Genomic DNA, 22,601 nt, shown 5'->3' with positions numbered 1-22,601 from the left:
AGTAGGATCTTGGTGCATCCATCTACAGTCCAAAGAAGGCTGGTCAAAAGTGGTCTTCATGAAAGATTTGCTCTGGACTGATGAGTCCAAATTTGAAATATTTAGCTGTAACAGAAGGCAGTTTGCTTGCTGAAGGCCTAGAGAGTGGCACAAGGATGAGTGTGTGCAGGCAACAGTAATGAATGTTCCAGGCTCCTTGCAGGTTAGATGTATTTTTGTAGAGTTAGTGATTAGATGAAAATTAATAGTCTCCTCAATGTTGAAAAGTCTAGGCAGATACATCTTGCAATACTATTCTTCTGTCCATCATGCAAAGCCATTCTGCAGCACGACAAGCACCCTAAATATATAGCTAAAGCCATAAAGAACTATCTTCAATGCAAAGAGAAAAATAGAATGGCTTGCAGAGAGCCAAGATCTCAAGATCACAAAGTGTGACTGGGATTACATTAAGAAACAAAACAACTGAGTCTAAATTAATAGAACTTCTACTAGATGTTCAGAACAAACTACCTGCTAAGTTCATTAAAGCCATGTACCTAGGGCACTTAAAGTGTATTTATACCTGAAACCTATTTTTGGTGTGGCATGGGATTAGGACTCCCATCAGGAAGTGAGGGGACATCTCTCCCAACAGCAACGCAGGCAGAGGTAAAAATGCTAGGGGGAGGCTAGAACCTCTGTCAGCTTATTATTGTCTTTTTGCCTGTTGCAGATTTTTCCTCACTTCCTGTCTGGTAAAAATTTGTCCCCAAAAACAGAAAGTGAGGGAAATAGAGGCCTCCCCATTCTATCCAGAACTAAATACATTCAATTTTAATGCCCCTTTAAAGAAAAAAGGGTAGATACACCAAAAATGGATTTTTGTAAAATCTTACCGTAAAATCCTTTTCTCTTAGCTCATTGACAGACGTAGTCCTCGGTGATACACCACCTTCGGGTTATGTTGCCTCCACAGGAGCAGGACTAGACAGGAAATTAAAAAGCTCTGGCCACACCCCAGGGGCAGTCCCAGAGGGTATATCCTCTCTCTCTCTGCCTCAGCAAATCAGTTATGTGAAAAAGCAGTCTTTAGAGATTTTAACCCAACTCAAAAAAACAGAGGGGCGGGGACTACGTCTGTCAATGAGCTAAGAGAAAAGGATTTTACGGTAAGATTTTACAAAAATCCATTTTTCTCTAGCGCTCATTGACAGACGTAGTCCTCGGTGATACACCACCTTCGGGACGTCCCAGAGCAGTATCACAACTGAGGGGTGGGAAAATGGAAATCAAATCCAAATCTAGAAGGCCCAACCGGTGCCAACTAGAAGTTTACAATGCTCATCCTTAATGATGAGACTCAACAAAAAAAGAGAAAACAATTCTTTTTTTTTTTTTTTTTTTTCAAACAGAAAAAAACCCTCGAGGTAGACCACCGGTCTCCTCAAATTGCGGCCTGCAAAACCTTGCGGCCAAATGAGGCATCCGCCGATGCCGTCACATCAATTTTATAGAATTTTGTAAAGGTATGTACTGACGACCAGGTGGCCGCCTTACATACCTGGACCCCTGACGCCTGATGGCGAAAGGCCCAGGAAGTACTGAGCGCTCGAGTGGAGTGCGCCCTAACAGGGAACGGAGGACTCTGACCCTTAATAGAATAAGCCTGTACCACCGTTTGTCTAATCCATTTGGCAATGGTCGCGGCAGATGCAGGCAAACCCTTTCTGGGGCCATCCGTGATCTTTCAGGTATACCCTGATTGCCCGAACCACATCTAAGGAATGCAACGCATGTTCCCGATGATGCTTGGGCTGAGGACACAAGGAAGGTAGTACAATATCTTCATTCAGATGAAAATCTGAAACCACCTTGGGAAGAAAAGATGGTTTAGGATGAAGTACTACCTTATCCCTATGAATCACTAGGTATGGGGACTGGCATGATAATGCAGCCAGTTCTGACACCCTGCGAGCAGAAGTAATAGCCACCAAGAAGGCCACTTTCTGGGATAAAGTAAGCAAGGGAATCTCCCTGATGTTTTCAAAAGGAGGTTTCTGTAGAACCGACAAAACCAAATTAAGATCCCAAGGCGGTAAGGGCGCGCGGACTGGAGGAGCCAGGTGCCGCACCCCCTGGATGAAATTCCGCACCAAGGATTTGGTAGCTAAAGGCTTCTGAAAGAAGATTGCTAATGCTGAAACTTGACCCTTGATGGTGCTCAAGGCTAGCTTCTGCTCAACCCCTTGTTGCAAAAAGGCCAATATTCGAGACACCGAATAGGTACGTGGAGGAAATCCTAAAGATTCGCACCACGCAATATAAGTTTTCCATGTGTGATAATAGACTTTGCTGGAAGTCGCTTTCCTTGCTTTAATAAGGGTAGGAATGACTGAAGCTGACAAACCTCTGTCCTTCAGTACTTGGGTCTCAATGGCCAGGCCATTAAACCCAGCGACTGTAAAGCATGATGGTAAATTGGTCCTTGAGACCACAGACACTCCCTGAAACGAAGTTCCCACGGAACGTCTACGACTAACATGTCCAAGTCGGCCAGGCCGGCTTGAGGAGGCCAGCCTAGAATTTCTAGGACCACTGGCGCTGATTGGATCTGAACCAGGCGTCCCTAGAGGTATCTGGCCCCGACCATCCGAGAAAGTCTGGTCGTTTTCTGTTCCCACACATTTATCAGATACCTGATAGTTATCAGGAAAGGTGATCTTTTCTGGTTGAACCTCAGGGACCGAAGTCACCCGACTAGAGGCTGCTTGGCCTATCTGGTCAACCAGATCCGATTCCTGTGAGGTATCGGGACTAATCTTAGCAAAAGAAAGGTAAAGGAAAAGATCTATTCAGGGAACGGTAATTACCGCTTCCTGTAGTACTTAAATGTTGGAAGGGAAGAATCGCACCGGTAGTAGTGGTTGATGCTCGATCTAATGTCCTGAATACCGGTGAAAACGTCCCCCCACCCTGAAACCGGGTGGGGGCGCACCTTCAGGCTGTGTACTCCTTTGCTTCGGGTTTGGCTGGGTTGGTCCTTTGCTTGTCCGACCAGCCCTTCTTGAACCCTCCTGGAGGAGTCTTGCCTTTCCCGCTAGTACCAGCCGGGCGCCCTTTATGGGCGGTAAAGAAAGGTCCTCGCTTGTTGCGAGGTCCCTTAGCTTTAGCAGCCTGTGGCAAAAAAGTGCTCTTGCCCCCAGTGGCATCCTTAATGATTTCATCTAGGTTGGCCCCAAATAGACGATTCCCCTGAAAGGGGAGATTTGTCAAGGTCTTCTTGGAACCTAGGTCAGCTGACCAGCATTTTAACCACAGCACACGTCTGAGGATCACCGCTGTCTTAGATGCATGCCCTAATAAGGGAGTAGTGTCCAAGGCTGCGTCACAGATAAACTGTAGCCCTTGTATAATCTGTTCCATCAAATCAGATGTCTCCTGGGGAATATCTTTTCCCCTAAGATCTTGGCGTACCATTTTCGCCCATTCCGTAAGTGTCTGGGAAACTAGACCAATAACAATTACTGGTCTAAAAGCAATACGCTTGGAAATAGTAAAGGTACGTTTAGAATGCTCCCATTCTCCTTTAATCTGATTACCGAAACATTTAGGTACAGGAAAAGCCTTCATCGTCTTGATGGGCTTATTAGTACCAAAAGGAATCTCTGTTTCAGTTGCCTCTGCCGGTAAAGCCTCAAGTTTTAAGGTTTCCTGCACTGCCACAACTAGTGCGTCCACCAATGCTTCTTCCTGAATAATAGCAGGAGAAGAAGCGTCCTCCTCACTGTCTGAGGGGGCTTTACCTGGGATAACAGCCCTTGCAGAGGAACCTGCAACTGCCGTGACCACCTCTGAATCTGAGTCAGAGGTGTCAGATGGTATAGGGGTAGGCGGGGGTCGCTTCCTTGACCCCCGTCCCTGACAGGCCGCCTCCACCCGAGCCACCATAGACTCCAAAATTGCTGTAAATGACTCTATACTCTGTGCACCGGCGGGTCCCGTGGCCCCCTCGAGGGAAACAGGTGGGGGAATATGTGTGGCAGGGTCCATGATAACTCCAGTTACTTCCTGGATAATATAATTCAAAAATAAAACTTTTCTTTTCTTTTTTTTTTTTTTTTTCGACCCCCAGCGCCACAAAAGCCCCTTAGTGTTACCTGCTAGGGATCCCTATCGATCGAGAGAGAGAGAGAGATAGACCCCCAGGCTCACCACTTGATGCTCAGAGTTTAACTGCAACAGGTTACAGCGCTGTCTTAACAAACAGGAAGTCTTTTGGCTGGCTGCCCAGGAAGAAAGGAGGCGGCTCCGCCCCTCTGTACGCCTTCCGGCGCCTCCCCCAAGCTCCACGAGGTGTTTGGATCACCTCAAACATGGCCGCCCCCATGCTGGAGACACGAGGCTACGCCAAAATGGCGGCTCGTGCGATCCAGCAAAAAAAATGGCGGCGGCCCGTACTGAATAGCGGTGTGCTGCAGGGCACACAACACTCTCACTGCATGGGGATATGGCGTGGTTGGCGGTACCGGCCCTGGCGGACCGCATGGCCGTTCAGGAGGCCTGCTAATAGCTGGAGATCTGATTAGGAAGGCAGTCTACATGTCCGTGGCTTCTGACTGGTAGGTAGCTTATTCTTAACCCATAAGATTCCCAGAATGCCACAGATTACATCTTTAAAACATGTATACAATTAGATTGTTAGCTCCCAAACCAAGCCTCCTGGCTTTTTGCACACATAAAATCACACTCAAAGTAGGAGGATCTGTGTCATGTTGTAGGATAGAAAGGGACTCTATCTTACCATACAGAGAGGGGCCCGCGTTCACCACAAAACCCGTCAGGGGGAAAGGGGGAACATACTACTCACCATACCGGAACCAGGCGGGCACCAACTCCTGACAGTACCCCTCTCCACCGGGGCGGGAGGGCTGTCGACCGATACGGACGCCGTGACTCATGGTCTTTGGCGTTTCAGCGAGACGTTTAACTCGCGTGGACAGTCCTTTAATGGGACTTTGTCGCGGCCGACCCAGCGCGGAGCTATGGCCTGCACGCGCTCGTAGGCTGAACTGGGGTGACCACCGGATCTCAACATCCAGCCCGTCGCCCAGTTCAGCTTTCTTGCTTGAAGATCTCACAGGAACACTGGAGAAAAAAGCTGTCTAAAAAAATCCTTTAAGAAAAAAATTCTTGCCAGGACCTAAGATCCCAGCAAGGTAATAGGTCCTTACTCCTAACTAGACAGAAAATAACTGATTTGCTGAGGCAGAGAGAGAGAGGATATACCCTCTGGGACTGCCCCTGGGGTGTGGCCAGAGCTTTTTAATTTCCTGTCTAGTCCTGCTCCTGTGGAGGCAACATAACCCGAAGGTGGTGTATCACCGAGGACTACGTCTGTCAATGAGCGCTAGAGAAATTTAGTTTTTCTTTTTTTTTTCTTTTGCTTAGTCACTTTGCAAGTTTTTCATTGAAAAAAAAAAAAAAATCTATTCATTGCAATATGTACAGCATTTTTTCACAAGTCCGTAAAACCTTTACACATTACTGTGTGACATATATTAGAGATCGACTGATATTGTTTTTTTAAGGGCCGATACCGATATTGTTGCCACCCTTCAAGCCAATAGCCGATATTAGGTGCCGATATTTTGTACATTTAAAGTTTTTATTTTTACACTGTCCCTTTACATTTTTTTTTAATCACTTTTATTGCCATCCCAAGGAATGTAAGCATCCCTTGTGACAGTAATAGGCAGTGACAGGTACTCTTTATAGGGTCTATAGGACCCTATACCCCTCCTCTGCACTTAGAAGCATTCAAAATGCCAAGTTTGCCTGTTTTGAATGCTGTCTTTTTTTTTTTTAATCTGGCGCCTTTAAGGTTTTAGTAACTGGAAGTGATGTCATATCATTTCTGGGTTACTACATCGGAGATCCGATCAGAAACGATTCTGGCTTTGTTCGGGTCTTCCAGTGGGACGGGAGACCCGGGCGGAGCGACGGAAGGGGGGACGTCCCCTACCGCTGCTTGTAATAACAGCTGGGTGGCTGACTAGCCGCATCAGTTGTTAATACAAGAAAGCCGACTGTCAGTTCTAAAAAAACGGTATTGGGGTGATGCCTGTAGCTGCAGGCATCACTCCAGTACAACCACTTGAAGCAATATCGGCAAGTTTGTGATGGATACTTCTAAAAAAGTAAATATCGGTCCATCCCTAATATATATATATATATATATATATATATATATACATACATACACCGGCACACATACATATTTACATATACACATTATCAAGTCACTTTATATTTTTCCTGAATGGTTAGTTTATCTCTGCATTACTATGTGAATAGGTAAATATGCACATCATAATTCCAAATATTTATTTTCAAAAGTGAAGCAATACTTGAGACATTTGAATGTTCTTAAGGCCCTTTCACACTGGTTCACTTCAAAACAGCCAGTAAACCGCTGAGCTCTTGCCATTGCGAACATTATGATGGACACTCACTTCTATGTTGTGTATTGCAATGTACGATCTGTTACATTGGCAGCACGGGGCATCACAACCACTTTGTGCAGCAGGACTGTAGAGGCTGCCAGAGTATTTGGAATTGGTTCACCATTTAATTTTTTTGTTAAAAGGCAAACTTACCCTTTTAACTTTAAAACTTTACGACAAACATGAGCATAGCAGCACGACACCAGGTTGTCATTTTGAATAGGCAAATTCTCTCCCAAAAATACAGAAGCACAAGAAAACTGGATACCGAGTGCCACAGACGAGAAATGCTTCACACTTTTTTAAAGCCAGAAGATCTCCAGCACTGCTTTAAGCTCAAAAATGGCAGAAACCATATGGGCACTGGTGCATTCATCTACATTTCTGCAATAGAATTGGTGATTTGGTCAAAATTGATGACCAGCTGAGTGTTAAGAAATACAGAGAAATGCTTAGCCATCATGCAAAACCATTAGCGAGTATCTGGTTGCTTCCAAATTCATTTTGCAGCAAGACAATGAACCCAAAGACATGGACAAAATCATACCCTGCAGGAAAAAAAAAAACAAGAAATAATGCGGCAGATGTTATGGCCTCTGGAGTCCTCATCCCAGCATCAAGCAAGTCTTGCAAAGATAGAAGTAGTAAGACAGACAAAATCTGTGGAAGAACTAGGGCAAAATCTCCAGGATTCTTAAAACAACCGAACCTTGTGAGTACATAAAAAAAAAAAAAAAACACATTCAACTGTATCTATGATAATTGCTGCGGCGTTGAAGCCAAGGGTGGTCACACCAAACACTGATTTGATTTAAAGATTTTGTTTCTAGTTACTGCACCGAATTAAAGTCCAGAAGAAAATTTGTCATCATACAGGTAGACTGCATTCCTTTGTTTATACAAATGGCGAATTTCCATATCCTTGTGAATTCTATCTCCAAGTAACCGATAGTTTTTGATGTTAATGTTATTTACCTCAATGCTCTATAACTTGATTCCAGTGACTGCTGCTCCTTCCAGTACACAAGAGGTTAATCCCAGTCGACTTTACTCCCAAGTGATTCAGGCACTGTGAAATTTTTAACAACTTTTTGCCATAAAACTGCCATTTGCCCCATTATTGAACTCGTATATCCTTCTTTACTAACACCCTGTTTTTCCTTAAAGCTATTAGTTATAATGAAGGTAACTGCTCATTAAGCCAAAAACGTCTATTACTTTAAAAATAACATGCCGGAACACCAGACAGTTGCTGCCCTTTTATGATATTTTGGATCACAACCAATTTGAAAATGAAGGTTTCTGACGGATTTTGTTTAAATATAGCCCCCATGATGCCAGCATTGGGAGCCGGGAAATAATCAGTCAGATGCTTTTAAATAAAGTGCTGCATAAAATATGGCAGAAACGGTGATTTAGCCTCTTGCGGAGACAGCGTGACATGCAGCTTACTGCACTTGCTAATGCAGGACCTAAAAGCCATAGACTTGGGATTTCAGAGACAGATTAATGAAGACGTCATTGTTTTGTTTAAATGGAAGTGCCTTGTGATACGAGAGGAAATAAACTTGCCTTTATGTAGAGAATTAATATAAATTAGTGAAAATGCCCCATATTCCAACAAGGCTGAGCAAGGAAGGACTAATAAATGTACAAGCATAAGTATCCAAGTTAAAAAAATTAAATAAAATTAAAGGAAAAAACACACACAAAGTGCAATGCTTCATAGCAGAACTACCTGCTGCAGCAAGAAGTAAATAGGTTCACAGTAACCAATCACATTTGATTATTGGACAGGTAAATAAATCAATAGAAGCATGGGTTACAACTTACAGTGGGCTTTAAAATAATCACATTTTGTTGCTTTGCAGCCTAAAAATAAGACAGACACGGTTTTTGTTTTATCCAGCTGTATTTACAGTAAAAGTGCAAGTTATAACATCCAGGTGAAAGATATAACACCAACATGTCAGAAAAAACAGGATCACCGAGTTGGAAAAAGGATTATCCCCCCCCCTCCTTTATGTCAGTATTTTATTGAACCATCTTTTGCTTCAATTACAGCCTTTATTCTGTTCGGATATGTCTCTACTAACTTTGCACATCTAGACTTTGCAATATTTGCCCACTCTTCTTTGCAGAACTGCTCAAGTTTAGTTACATTTGATGGTGACCATTTGTGGGCTGCAGTCTTCAAGTCATTCCACAGATTTTCAATGTGGTTTAAGTCTGGGCTCTGACTAAGCCATGCAAGGACATTCATCTTTTCTCCTTCAAACACTGTGTGGTCATTTTTGCTGTGTGCTTTGGCTCATTGTCATGTTTGTAGGTAAACCTTCTTCCCATTGACAACTTTCTGGCAGAGGGCAGCAGATTTTCCTCAAGAATTTGATGGTACTTTGCCCCATCTATTTTTCTTCTATCCTGACAGGTGCTCTAGTTCCTGCTGCACAGAAACACTCCTATTACAGGATATTACCACCACCATGCTTTGCTGTAGGAATGGTGTTATTTGGATGGTGAGCTGTATTGGATTTCTGCCAGACATATCATTTGGTGTTGAAGCCAAATAATAAAATTTTAGTCTTATCTGTCCATAACACCTTTATCTATGTGGCCTCAGACTCAAGGTGTGTTTAAGGTGCAGAGATGAGACTAAAATTTAATTATTTTACCTCAACACCAAACTATATGTCTGGTGGAAATCCAATACAGCTTACCATCCAAATACCACCATTCCTACAGTAAAGCATGGAGATGTTAATATCATGGTATGGGAGTGTTTCTCTGCAATAGGGACTGGAACACTTGTCAGGATAGAAGAAAAATGGATGGGGCAAAATACCATCAAATTTTGAATGAAAATCTGCTGCCCCCTGCCAGAAAGTTGTCAATTAACAAGATTAAAGGAGAAAAGGTGAATGTCCTTGCATGGCTTAGTCAGAGCCCTGACTCAAACCCTATTAAAAATGTGTGGAATGACTTGAAAACTACAGTCCGCAAACGGCCACCAACAAATTTAACTGAATTTGAGCAGTTCTGCAAAGAAGAGTGGGCAAAGATTGCATAGTCCAGATGTGCAAAGTTAGTGGAGACCTATCCCAACAGACTAAAGGCTGTAATTAAAGAAAAATGTGGTCCAACAAAATACTGACATATAGGGGGTGTTCTTTTTCCAACTCAGTGTTTCCGTTTTTAACCTTTTTTTAAATTGTTTTCGGACATTTTGGTGTTATATCTTTCATTTGGATGTTGCACTAGTAAATACAGCTGGATAAACCAAAAACTGTGTGTCTTCATTTCAGGCTGTGATTATTTTAAAGGGGGGGGGGGTGATTCTTTTCTATACCCACATTATGTCCCTTCAGATTGTATGCATTAGATCCTAGATCTATTTATCTGCTTTTCAAGTCTGCTAACCAGAGTTTTTTTTTCCAAGTTTAATTCCCACAAACTGTGAGACTGCTTACAGCTCTGATTAACCCTGGGTTCACACCTATGCGTTGTTTAGTGCGTTTTGCAAAAACTACAGTCCATTTAACATGTTTTTTTTCTGGATCTAGTTCACATTTGTGTGTATTAAGCCAATGTGTTTTTTTGGAAACGGTCAGGGACTTTTTTCTTGCAGCAGACCTTGTTTTGCATGTAATAGACTTCAATGGACCTGCACCAAAAACTCAAGTGCTGCATTTTTTTGGTTTACAGGAAAGTATGACTGTTGATCATCACATCAAAGTAGTGCAGGAAACTTTATTTGTCCAAAGCCGCATGTCAGGGTTAAGGGCTAGGGTTAGAACGCTAACCCTCCTGATTACCGCTAACGCTAATCCTCGCCCTCATCCCTAACCCTTAAAGCAGTAGTAAACCACGGAAGAATTCCCCAGTAACGGCAATGACATAATGTGCTAGCATGCATTGAAATACCTTAAAGGAAGCCCTCCAGCGATGCGCTGTCACCGCTGATAAGGCTTCAATCTTAACTTTTGGGTTTGCAGGCTCTGGCTGTACGAGTGGCCAGAGCCGCAATGAAGTCACCCCCGCACCTGACGGACATTCAGAGCACACGCGCCGGTGACGTCACCGGCTGCATGCATTGGGAATATCTCCTAAACTCACAAGTTTAGAAGATATTCAATGTACCTACAGGTAAGCCTTATTATGCGAGCTGCCCAACAGGCACCTACTCTTCTGGTAGTGTGTGCCTTTATCAAAAAAGGTGAGACCTTCCCCTTTAACCCATACGCCTGGATAATAACATGGAGAATACAACGCAAAATTGTAGACTCTGCCTGACCTTTCCTGGGCCCTTCTGGCAGTATGAACAAAAGATCAGTTTTACGAATCTGAGCCAACATTTTCAAGTAAGTCTTAAGAGCACGTACTACATCAAGAGAATGTAGTAACCTTTCCTCCTCTGTTTGAGGATCTGGAAAAAAGGAAGGCAGTACAATGTTCTGATTGAAGTAAAACGCAGACACCACCTTGGGCAAAAAGCCTGGGTGTGGACGTAGAGTCACCCTATCTTGATGTAAAATCAAGAAAGGCTCTTTACAAGGAAGTGATAAAAAATATATATTACTAGATATAAAGTTGCGCTCAACCAAATTCCACTAAATAAATAATATATTAAATATAAATATAAAGTGCATAAGTGAATTAAATATAATAAAATAAAATTGCAAATAAAGGTGCAAATATATATATGTGACTTATGCTGAGTAGTGATCCACAATAAAGATATATAATAATATATAATAAAATTGAGATATAATTGACAATCAAAATATATCAAATTATATTTGTGAATTGTAATCCACAGTGATTGAGAATGAATGAATAAGACAGTCCCCAGGTTAAACAGTTAATATTAGTCCATGGGATAAATCCAGTGCCGGGTAATTGTGGATTAATAATAACAACCCAAAGGGAACCAGTTCTTGATGTGGATCTCCAATACCTCCACCAGATAGACAAAAAACACCTGGTGCACACTAAAGGCTTACCAGATGTAATAGACCCCTTGATTATAGGGGGTCAATTCAGGCAGAAAATCACAGACCATCGGTACCATGCTTAAAGATTGGCAATTCCCATACACCTCCAGATCGACCTCCTTATCGCCAATGATGAATTCTCAAACACCATATCCAGGAAAAACAATAAGGACTCTCATGGTGAAGTATGTATTAGGAACCCAAAAATGTATTCAGAATCAGATGCACTTACATTTAGAAGACTTGTATCAGGCATAACAAATGCAAAGCCGCGGTCTCCGAGTGAAAGCGCCGCTTCCGTGTTCCACCTGCGCTTCACTGGGACCCGGAAGTAACGAGATAACGTGATTGCGGTCCAGACGTCTCGACGCGTTTCGTCAGCGCGTATGACCGCAAAAACGTCTAGGGTATTTATGCTACCAAGCCTCGATTTCGTAACCAATCAGCCTCCATCGCGCCAACATCTCCCACCCGTAAGTAGGTGCCGATGCTCGGATGGAGGACTTTTTGCCAATACAAGAATGGAGTATTATTAAATACTCCTGGCATAATTAAACATATATTATGCGGCTGAAAAACAAATTTTTAATGAACTCAGAAAGGGGAAAAAACCCAGTTTGGCAATTGGAGGCTTGGGACATAATGAATTAACAAATAAACAACTATGTATTGTATAAATATCGTAATTCTACACATCTTTAATCAGATAAACAATGTAAAAAGCTATATAAATCAATTCCTTATATTAAAAGCAAATTATTCATAAGTAAAATTTATGATAATATTATTTATTTGATACCTAAAAATTTTAAAAATTATTATAACATTAATTATAATATAATTGTATGAATTTAAAATTATTGTATAAATTAAACATTTTAAAATGGGAGGATTTTAATATTATTAGTAGAAGGTAGTGATATCAATCAATAAAACCAATGTTTTCCCTATAATAATGTTTTTTAAAAAATTGTATAAAATTCTATACACATATTTTATATTTTCGTATAACACACAAGGCCTAAACCTAGGAATGTTGATATAGAATGAATTGATAGAGATACAACCACCGATATTAAGAATATCAATAATTGGATATAAAGCAATTCAAATCTATATCGATATTTAAACCTAAAGGTTGTAAGGTTTTTAAACGATATATCCATTCAGTTTCATTGATAGATATTTTTTGCGTCAAATTACCCCCTCTCCAATGGGGCTCCACCTTATCGATGCCACACACATTTAAACCTCTAGGATCTTTATTGTGGCATAACCGAAAGTGGTTGGACAAACTGTGTTTAGGATAGCCCTTTTTGATGTTATTAATATGTTCGTTAATCCTAATACAGTACTGAGTTTAAGGGTAGTTCTTCCAGTGTACTGGAGACCGCATGGACAAGATGAGATAAGTGACATGTGTGGAGTGACAAGTTATGAATTTATTTATGTTGTAGGACAAACCTGTGCTGTTGGATTTAAAGGATGTTATTTTCTTGTAGTTTTTTGTGGGTCTACACGTGTGCACCTTTTGCACGGATAAAAACCTTTTTGATCCAGGAAGGTCACCATTTTCTTAGGAGGATCTGGAACATTTGGAGCTAGATTGCGTCTTAGGTTGGGAGCCTTATGGTAAATAAAAATAGATCTGTCGGGAAGAATAGAATTTAAAATGTTGTCTTTTTTAAGAATAGGCCAATGTTTGCGTATGATTCCATCCACTTTCTTATAATCTCGGTTAAAATTAGTGAGGAAAGCCATTTCACTTTTATTTTCATTTTTCTTATTCTTATCAACCAACAGATCCTTCCTTGGAATTCTTTTAACATTATCTCTGGTTTTCGGAATTTCACACCTATTGTAGCCTTTTTCAACGAATCTATCAATTAGTAAATTTGACTGTACCTCATAGTCTTCATCTTTCTTGCAATTTCTGCGAATACGCATAAATTGCCCTTTTGGGATCCCCCCCAACCAACGAGAATGACAGCTATTGATAGGTATATAGCTGTTTTTGTCTGTTTCTTTGAAGAAGGTTTTAGTGAGGATCATATCATTTTGTTTCTCCAAAGTTAGGTCCAAGAAATGTACTTGTTTACTCCATGTAGCTGTAAACTTTAACCCATATACATTCTGATTTAACCTCCTGATAAATTCTTTCAATGAGTCTTCCGACCCACTCCAAAGAACCAAGAGGTCACAAATATACCTCTTGTATAGTTTAAGGGAGGTGTCCGGCCTAGAAAAAATGGCCTCCTTTTCCCACTCTCTAAATAGAATGTTTGCCACACTGGGCGCATACTTGGCGCCTATAGCTACCCCTTTAATTTGGTTATAGCATGAACCTTGGTGCCAAAAGTAGTTGTTACTCATTGCTAGGTCTAATGCCTCACAAATGAATTTCTTTTGGGCACTTTGGATGTTGGTTTTTCCATTCAGGGCAGAGGTGGTAGTGGAGAGTACATCTTCTTGCCTAAAACTTGTGTACAAAGATTCCATGTCTATGGTCACCATAAACGTGTCGTCCCGTACTTGGCGATCCTCTAATATATTGATGAGGTGTTTACTATTCCTTAGATGGGATGGATAGGTAGATACCAAAGGCTGTAAAAAATAATCCACGTATTCACCAATTCTGGAGAAAATAGATCGGATCCCACTTATTATGGGCCTACCAGGGGGATCTGTTCTCCTCTTGTGGATCTTTGGTAGCAGGTATATCGTTGGTAAACGTGGTTCTTCCGGTATTAACTATCGGGCTTCTTTCTTAGTCAAGATTCCATTTTCTTTAGCCTTCTTGACTAATTTTTCCAATTTAGCTTTAAGCCTTCCAATTTAGCTTTAAGCCTAGAGGTTGGGTTGTGTTTGAGCTTTTTGTATGTAACATCTCCCACCAATCTATCCAACTCATTTAAATAATCAGTTTTCTTTAAAATAACTATTCCCCCTCCTTTATCTGCTGGTTGTAATACAATATCTTTCCGTTGTTTCAGCTCTTCCATACCTTTCTCAAAATCTTTTTTAGTGAATTGATGTCTAATTTTGAGTTTCCGGATGTCATCTTCAACCATACTCTTGAATACCTCCAACAAGTGGTTGGATGACACAGGGGGGTTAAAAGTCGAACGGTTCCTCAGACCACTATCTGCATATGGTCTTTCTGCACTTGTACCAGAAGAAGGTTTTTCGGTAAATACTTTTTTTATTTTTAGTTTCCCAATATATTTTTAAATTTCGATAAAAGTGTGAAACCTCTTCACACCCTTATCGGGTGCAAATTTCAGACCAAGCTCCATAACTTTTAATTCATTAACGGAAAAAAATAACACCACTTAGATTAAAAATACCACTACCTAACTACTCTCTTTTCCTTTTTATTCTTCCTTCCCCCCCCCCCCGCACCCCCACCTCGATTTTCTAAATTTCCTTGAGGTGGTCCACTCCTCTGCTGGGTCTCCCATGTGGATGGGTAAGGGTAGTGCCTAATGCTGGAGGACATCCCTAAACCAAGCATTTCCTACACACCTGAACCATTCTCTCGTACTATTAACAGTGAGGAACCTTAGCATTAGTTCTAAGTCCCACGCTGTGTAAAACTGAAAGAGAACAGCAAGTGGAGAATTTGCATAAACCATAGATATATTTCAAAATTGATTTTTCACTGATTTTACATAAAATAAAAATAGCAAAAGTAGTATGACTGCCTGATAGAAGGGGCCAAGCTGAGGAATCTTCTAGGGATTTTTTGCTGCATTATTACATGAAGGATATAAGGGGACAGTTCCCACCTCTAGCTTAAAACCTGGCACATTGAGCCTTTGCACAAAGGCAAGCAAAAGAAAACAGTCTTCTGAAAAAACAAGATCTCCAACTCCAACAAAGAAGGAATAAACATGCAGAAATGTTTTTGCTAAAGTAAAAAAAAAAAAAAAAAAAGTATATTTTAGATTATACAGTATAACTGTACAAGTATACATGTAATGACTAGACAATTAGGTCCGAACATCTCCAAAACTGCAGCTCTTTTGGGATGTTCCTGGTCTGCAGTGGTCAGACCTACCAAAAGTGGTCTAAAGTGGGAAAACTGGTGAACTGGTGTCAGGGTCACAAGAGGCCAAAGCTCCTTGATGCACTCTCTGAAAAAAGAGCTATTGTATCTCAAATTGCTGAAAAAATGAATGCAAGTTCTGATAGAAAGTTGTCAGAAAACACAGTGCATCGCCAGTTTGTTACGTATGGAACTGCATAGTTGCAGACCAGTTAGGGTACTCATGCTGTCCCGTGTCCAAAGCCAAAAGCACCTACAATTGGCAAATAAGCATCAGAACTGGACCATGGAGAAACAGAAAAATGTGGCCTGGTCTGATGAATTCAAGAATGGTTTGAAGAACATAAAGAGTTTGAGGTGTTGACTTTAAATTCTCCAAGACTTATTCTCTGCCACATTCTAAGCCTAATTTATCTAGCTCTGTAAAGAAAAAAATTGCTATACCTACCTGTTCTGCAGCCGCTCTGGTTGAAACCCATGCTGAGCTGTCAGCGGCGGCTTTAGTGTGTAAGCATGTGCAGGAGAGGCAGCCAACAATGGAAGCCCCATAGTAAGTCTATGGACGACGTCACTTTCCAGGCATTTTACATACATTATTGGTTCTCTCCTGCACATAGCAGCCGCCGCTGAAGACCAGACCAGAGCGGCTGCAGGACAAGTACGTGTAAGGATTTTTTCCTTTACAGGGCTAAATACATTAGGCTTAGAATGTGGCAGAGAGTAGGTTTAGAGTTAATTAGATTTTGTCTTTACTTCCACTTTAAGGGATCTGCTGATGGCTTGGTGTCAGATATCACAGCATACCTTCAGCAGTCTAGTGGCATGCATGCCTCAATGTGTCAGCATTGTTTTGGAGGCAAAAGAGGGCATCAATATTAGATGGGTGGTCATAAAGCCATGGCTAATTAGTATATATACAGTAAAGGACTTAAAGGTTCTTTAAGGGATCTACTACTGACGGCTTTGTGGAAGATACCACAGCATACATTCCGAGGTCTAGTGGAGTTCCATGCCTCAATAGGTTATGGTGGGTGGTCATAATGTTATGGCTGATCGGTGTATAAACACCATATTCCTCAATGACATGACTGGGGCGTACAGGTGCAGATAAAAAAGATCACCTATTGTATTACTGTTGGGAATGATACAAAATATACACTAGTGCAAAAATTACATACTGTGTATATATATTCTGTTTTGCAGCAAAAGCAGAAGTTTAGCATGCAGAATCCATATTGCTGTATCGTTTTTATGTAGTAGTATTTTGCTTAATGAAATTTTTTAATTGTAATTCAATTAATTACACACACAAAGTCCCTCATTATGGCCCCCAATAAGACACTGGCTTTTCATACAGGTCTGAAAGCACTTAACCAATTTTAATATATTAAGAGCAATTTCCTCTGAATACTAATTAGTTCTTAATGATAAGATAAGGAGGGGAGCATCATAGAAAGCAAGCGGCAGGATATAAAATTCAATTAGCCGTGGAAAGGCAGTGCGCTGGCACAACTTGCATTTTACAGGGGGGATAAGGCTAGAATGCGAGCTTATAAATCTTTAGGATATTTGAAAAAAGTATAAAAGCAAATGTAGGGGCTACATTGTTCCCTAAATTTATTACAAGATCTTTTCTACATTTTATTGATCTGGATAGATACCTCTACTATGTATTATTCAAGGCTGAAGCAAATGAAAAACACCCTTTTATCCAGTTATATTCTTTTTTGCCTAAACCAACGAAATGGTTTAAATACAGCTTGTGACAGACTTAACTGGGACAGGGGCTTTTGGAGGGGACTGCAGGCTAGCCTCTTTCCTATTGACTATGGGCCCTGGCATTTGAGGGAGCCACGAGCATTCAGAAAGATGTCCTGTTATATGATGCAAGATGACATGTTATTACCACATTTAACAGTCAAGGAAGCCATGCTGGTCTCTGCCAGCTTGAAACTCAGTGAGATGGTTGTGAAAAGAAAGCTGGTTAACCAGTTTGGCTCCAGAGCAATTTGTTTTATTTGTCGTAAATATGTAAAAATCAACATTTTTTGGCAAAGAAATTACTTAACCCCCAGAACATATATTTTCTGAAAGCAGAGGCCCTGTAGAATAAAAAGGTTATAGTTGAACATTTTTGTTTCACATTATTTGCTCAAAATTAAACACGCATTTCCAGAAAAAAATATATCATAGTGCAGAACCATACCATTTAGTACCCATTTTTTGGTAAAAATATAAAAGATGAGGTTGCATAGAGTAAAAAGATACCAAACATTGCATGCCTTAAAATGACGTGCGCCCGCGATATCGCCACAAATTATGGTGCTCCAAAATCACCATAGAGGATGCTTTAAAAGCCTTTACAGCTCATCAATTTAGAGTTAACTAAGAGCACTTGTGCTAGAATTATTGTTCTCACTCTGACGTTCACTGTGATACGTCATACCTGTGGTGTGACCGTGGTTTACATACGTATGTGCAACCCGGGCTCGTGTTAGCGTTTTAATTGCGCAACAGGGGTTTCGCCAAGTTTTTTTTTTTTTTTTTTTTATCTTTTTTCTTTTCTTTTATATATATTTTTTTTTACGTGATTGCTATCACAAGGGGTTAATAATAATGATAGCATTGGGCAGGGGACAGGTACTCTTCATGGAGACATTAGGGGTCTTATAGACCCCAATGTCTCCCCTGCCCTTCACACCATCTAACCAAGCACAGATCAGCTTGGTTAAATGTATCCCCTAGGTGTACTGGCTAGGAAGGGCTGCATATGAAATGGAAAGGGACATCACTTCCGGTTTCATTGTTTGCATGGGAGATTGAGGCATGGATTTGCCCCGGTTTCACAACAATCTCTCTCCCCACGCCAGTGGTTATGATCCAGGGCACCGTTAAACACAGGACAAGCCATCAGCTTGTGATTAAAGGTTCACTATTTGGATGTATATAATACCCCCAAAGAGCTTGACCTGGTTAATAAGATTTCAACAGCCTGGGTCTTCCTGAATACTGGTGCCAAACTGTTTGGGTGGGCACTAACCTGAGTTACCTAGGCTTGTCTAGGTGACTAGTTGTTGTTTAGCCTACTGTTAATTAGATATATATTTAGGTTAGCTGTTCATTAGATGTACTGTTAGATGCACTGATATTACTATTTAAAGTTTGCATTGTTTAGGATAATGTGTTTAAAGTTTTTATCTGATTTTGTGTAGTATAAATTCTGTGTGACCCAACCGCCCCGGGCATGATGGGTTTGTGACATCACAAGGGGCAGGGTCTCTGGATGAAGACACTGCATGGCCACGCCCCATAGCTAAATAAGAACTGTCAGACACAGGAGCTGCCAGAACAGTGGGAGCAGTTGTCAGGGGCCCCCTATCTTAAAAGGGGCTTCCAGATTCCGTTAAGCCCCCTGCCTGCAGACCCCCACAACCACAGGCCAGGGTTGTGGGAAAGAGACCCTTGTCTCCATCAACATGGGGACAAGGTGCCTTGGGGTGGGGGGGCATATGGCCTGGTATGGTTCAGGAGGGGGGTGCTCGCTCACTCGCTCATCCCCCCCCCCCCCTTTCCTGGCCTGCATGCTCAGATAAGGGTCTGGTATGGATTTGGGGGGGACCACACGATACATTTTGCATTGCCAACATTGCCTCTGCGCATAAGTCGAATGTCACAAGTCAGATCAGTTAAGTTGCTGATCCGACTTGGATGAGACTTCCATTCAATTATATGGGCTGGAGTCGGACAGAAGTCTGACCAAAGTAGTGCAGGAACCTTTTCCAAAGTCAAGCCGACAGACGACTCTCATAAAGAATCATTGATTTTTACATGTCATGCAACATGTGCTTTTAAAGTCACAGCGATTGTCGCACCAGTGTGAACCAGGCCTAATGGCTGTTACAATACATAAACAGCAGCGGTATCGGATTGGATTTTCTATGGAAGGATGCAGGGCAAGAAGGGGACAACAGGGCAACCCACCAAGCAAATTTTAGCTGACTCATTACAAAATGTTAACAGCATATCACCTTTTTATGTGAACATGCTTATGGACAAGCACAGGGATCAACACTGCTACCTTGCTATCCAAAAAGCAGGCTGAGGACAAGAAGGGCATATGACTGAATAGCTTAATTAAAACAGAAAATGTGGCATCGCCCTTCAGGTAATGTATTGTGGCAGGGGTTTATGAATTACAAGAGCTTCTGAGCACAACTGCAAATATTTTGCCAGGTGCAATATACGTATGCTACTTTGTATTTAGCGGATCTGGCCTAAGGTTGAGCTTTAACAAGATTGTACAAGGAATATGTACAAAAATCCTGGCGCTGTGGAGCAGGTGACCAGAGTTCAAAGATGGGATGGGAAGCACAAATGGTGCCCAAAAGAATCCACCATCAGCTGAAAGTTCATGTCCGGGTTGCAGCCTACCCAAACCCAGATCCTAACTGAGAATGGAATAGTGCAACAATTCCCGACTTGAGGTATCACCTGACTGTTGTACATCTGCTGGCATTTTCCCATTTTAGTAGCATCTTTTAACCTTTTTAATAAATGTGTTTGATTGATTTAAGAGACTGAGCAGCATACATTGATTCCGTTATTGTGTCTGGGAGCGCCATTATACCCAATTTTTGTTGCAAGATTGTACAAGGACCTATAAACACTTGGATCACTAAGGAAAATCAGGTAGTTGACACGGGTTTTAACACACCCTGCTCTTTACTATTAGTGGATACCTACATGGCAAAATTTACAAAATTCCTGCTAAATTCCTACTTAATATAAAGTAACTAATTAATAACAATTTTTTTTGTAAATTTGCATCTTTTTGTGAAATGATGAAAACTGAGGGTACGTAAAATTGTAAATAAAAACATTTGATTAAAAAAATCTGGAGGTTTTTATTTTTCATGTACAGCTTTCAAGGTTTGACCCCCCAAACCATATATTTTCTAAAATCACATGACCTGTAGAATGAAAAAATGTGCCACTGATTATTGTAGGCCCCGCAATAGTTGTGCAAATGTGCATCAAACCGCTATTTTCACAAAAAATGCACTAAAATCATTATTAGTGGATACATACATGGCATAATTTACAATATTCCTGCTAAATTGATATTGAGGCCTCATTCACATGGGGCATATTAGAGTGTATGCCTGTGGAGGGCCAGGTTTACCTGCATGGGGATGCATAGGTGTTCCGTGCATCCCCGTGCAGGCAGTACCATTGGTGTCAATTGAGATGCAACAGCTGCTGGGGTATAGTCGCTGCTCCCAATAAAACATCTGTGTGGGTGTGGACCCCAAATCCAGACAGAATGAGCTCGGGGACATACACCCGGACCCACATGGATGTCAAACTGGAAGCAAGTTGCTACTTCACAAATGGAACACCTGTGTATCCCTGCACAGGTAAACACCACCTTGCAGGGGTAAAACACAGTGGACCAACACCAGCAGGTGACATGGCTCCCCAAATCATCACAGACTGTGTAAAATGTTGCATTTCATTTGGAAATCAATGTCCCCGAGTCTGGAGGAAGAGTAGAGAGGCACAGAATCTAAGCTGCATGAGGACCAGTGTGAAGTTTACACAATCAGTGATGATTTAGGAAGCCATGCCATCTGCTGGCGTTGGTCCACTGTGTTTTATCAAGTCCAAAGTCAGCACAGCCCTCTACCAGGAAATTTTAGAGCACTTCATGCTTCCCTCTGCTGACCAGCTTTATGGAGATGCTGATTTAATTTTCCAGCAGGACTTGGCACCTCCCACACTGCCAAAAGTACCATTACATGGTTTAATGATCTTGGTATCCACTGTGCCTTACTGGCCAGCAAACTGGCCTGATCTAAACCCCATAGAGAATTTGCGGGGTATTGTCAAGAAGAAGATGAGAGACACCAGACCCCAACAATGCAGACGAGCTGAAGGCCGCTATCAAAGCAACCTGGGCTTCCATAACACCTCAGCAGTGCCACAGGCTGATCGCCTCCATGCCACGCAGCATTGATTCAGTATTTCATGCAAAAGGAGCCCCAACTCCTCAAGTATTGAGTGCATACTATACTGTACATGGACATACTTTTCAGTAAGCCAACGTTTCTGTATTAAAATCTTTTTTTTTATTGGTCTTATATAATGTTCTAATTTTGTGTGATAATGAATTTTGGGTATACACTAACTGTAAGCCATAACCACAAACATTAAAAGAAAGAAATGCTTGGAACATATCACTCTGTGCGTAACAAATCTATATAAAATATGAGTTTCACTTTTTGAATTGAATTACAGAAATAAATTAACTTTTTGATGATATTCTAATTTTATGAGATGCACCTGTATATACTAGTAATAGCAGCAATCAGTGACTTAAAGAGGGACTGAGATATTGTGGAGGACAGTCTGACACTTAACACTTTGTGGGAACCAGTGACACTAATACAGTGATCAGTGCTAAAAAATATGCACGGTCACTGTACTAATGACACTGGCTGGGAAGGGGTTAAACATCCAGGGTGCTCAAAGGGTTAACCGTGTGCCTAACCAGTGTTTGTGTTTACTATGTGTGCTGGTTTTACTAAGGAAAGTGATGGCTTTTATTCCCTGTTTCGCAGGGACACAAAATCCATTATTTTTCCTCATCAGAATGGAGCTCTGACTGAGGCAGAGTTCCATTCTGTGTCTCTGCCCAATGATCAGCGAATGCTGGCGGGCAGAGCTCCGATAGCCGACCTCCGCTGGTCTGGTTTGACACAGCACTGCCGCAGCGTGCACCCACTACCCAGAGGAGCCATATCACATCCTAGGTACGTGATCTGGCGCAGAGCAGCCGTCCAGCCGCGGTGTATGTACGGTGGGCAGTTGGCAAGCAGTTAATGATTATGCTGCTAGCATTAGTAAATAGATAGGAAAGTATATTATATTCATTTGTATATTTACTAAGCACACCCTCCTGCTTGCATGCCTTGGCCAAGGGCAGATAGATTCCATGAAGAAAATGCTACATGAATCATCTGCCTTTGCTTAAGACAGCCACAGCTAGAAATGCTAAGGAGTGTTTTTCAAAAG

The 22,601-nt window shown here is 41.5% G+C and overlaps 1 protein-coding gene across 1 annotated transcript in view; it reads right to left on the bottom strand.

Annotated features, from left to right (window-relative positions):
- MAPKAP1 (MAPK associated protein 1) overlaps positions 1 to 22,601 on the bottom strand; it is a 433,900-nt gene that overhangs the window by 122,541 nt on the left and 288,758 nt on the right. The gene's annotated exons all lie outside the window — the stretch shown is intronic.

This window comes from Pelophylax lessonae (assembly GCF_965119305.1).
Source record: "Pelophylax lessonae genome assembly, chromosome: 7".
NCBI lineage: Eukaryota > Metazoa > Chordata > Amphibia > Anura > Ranidae > Pelophylax > Pelophylax lessonae.
This window is presented reverse-complemented; position numbering and strand designations above follow the sequence as displayed.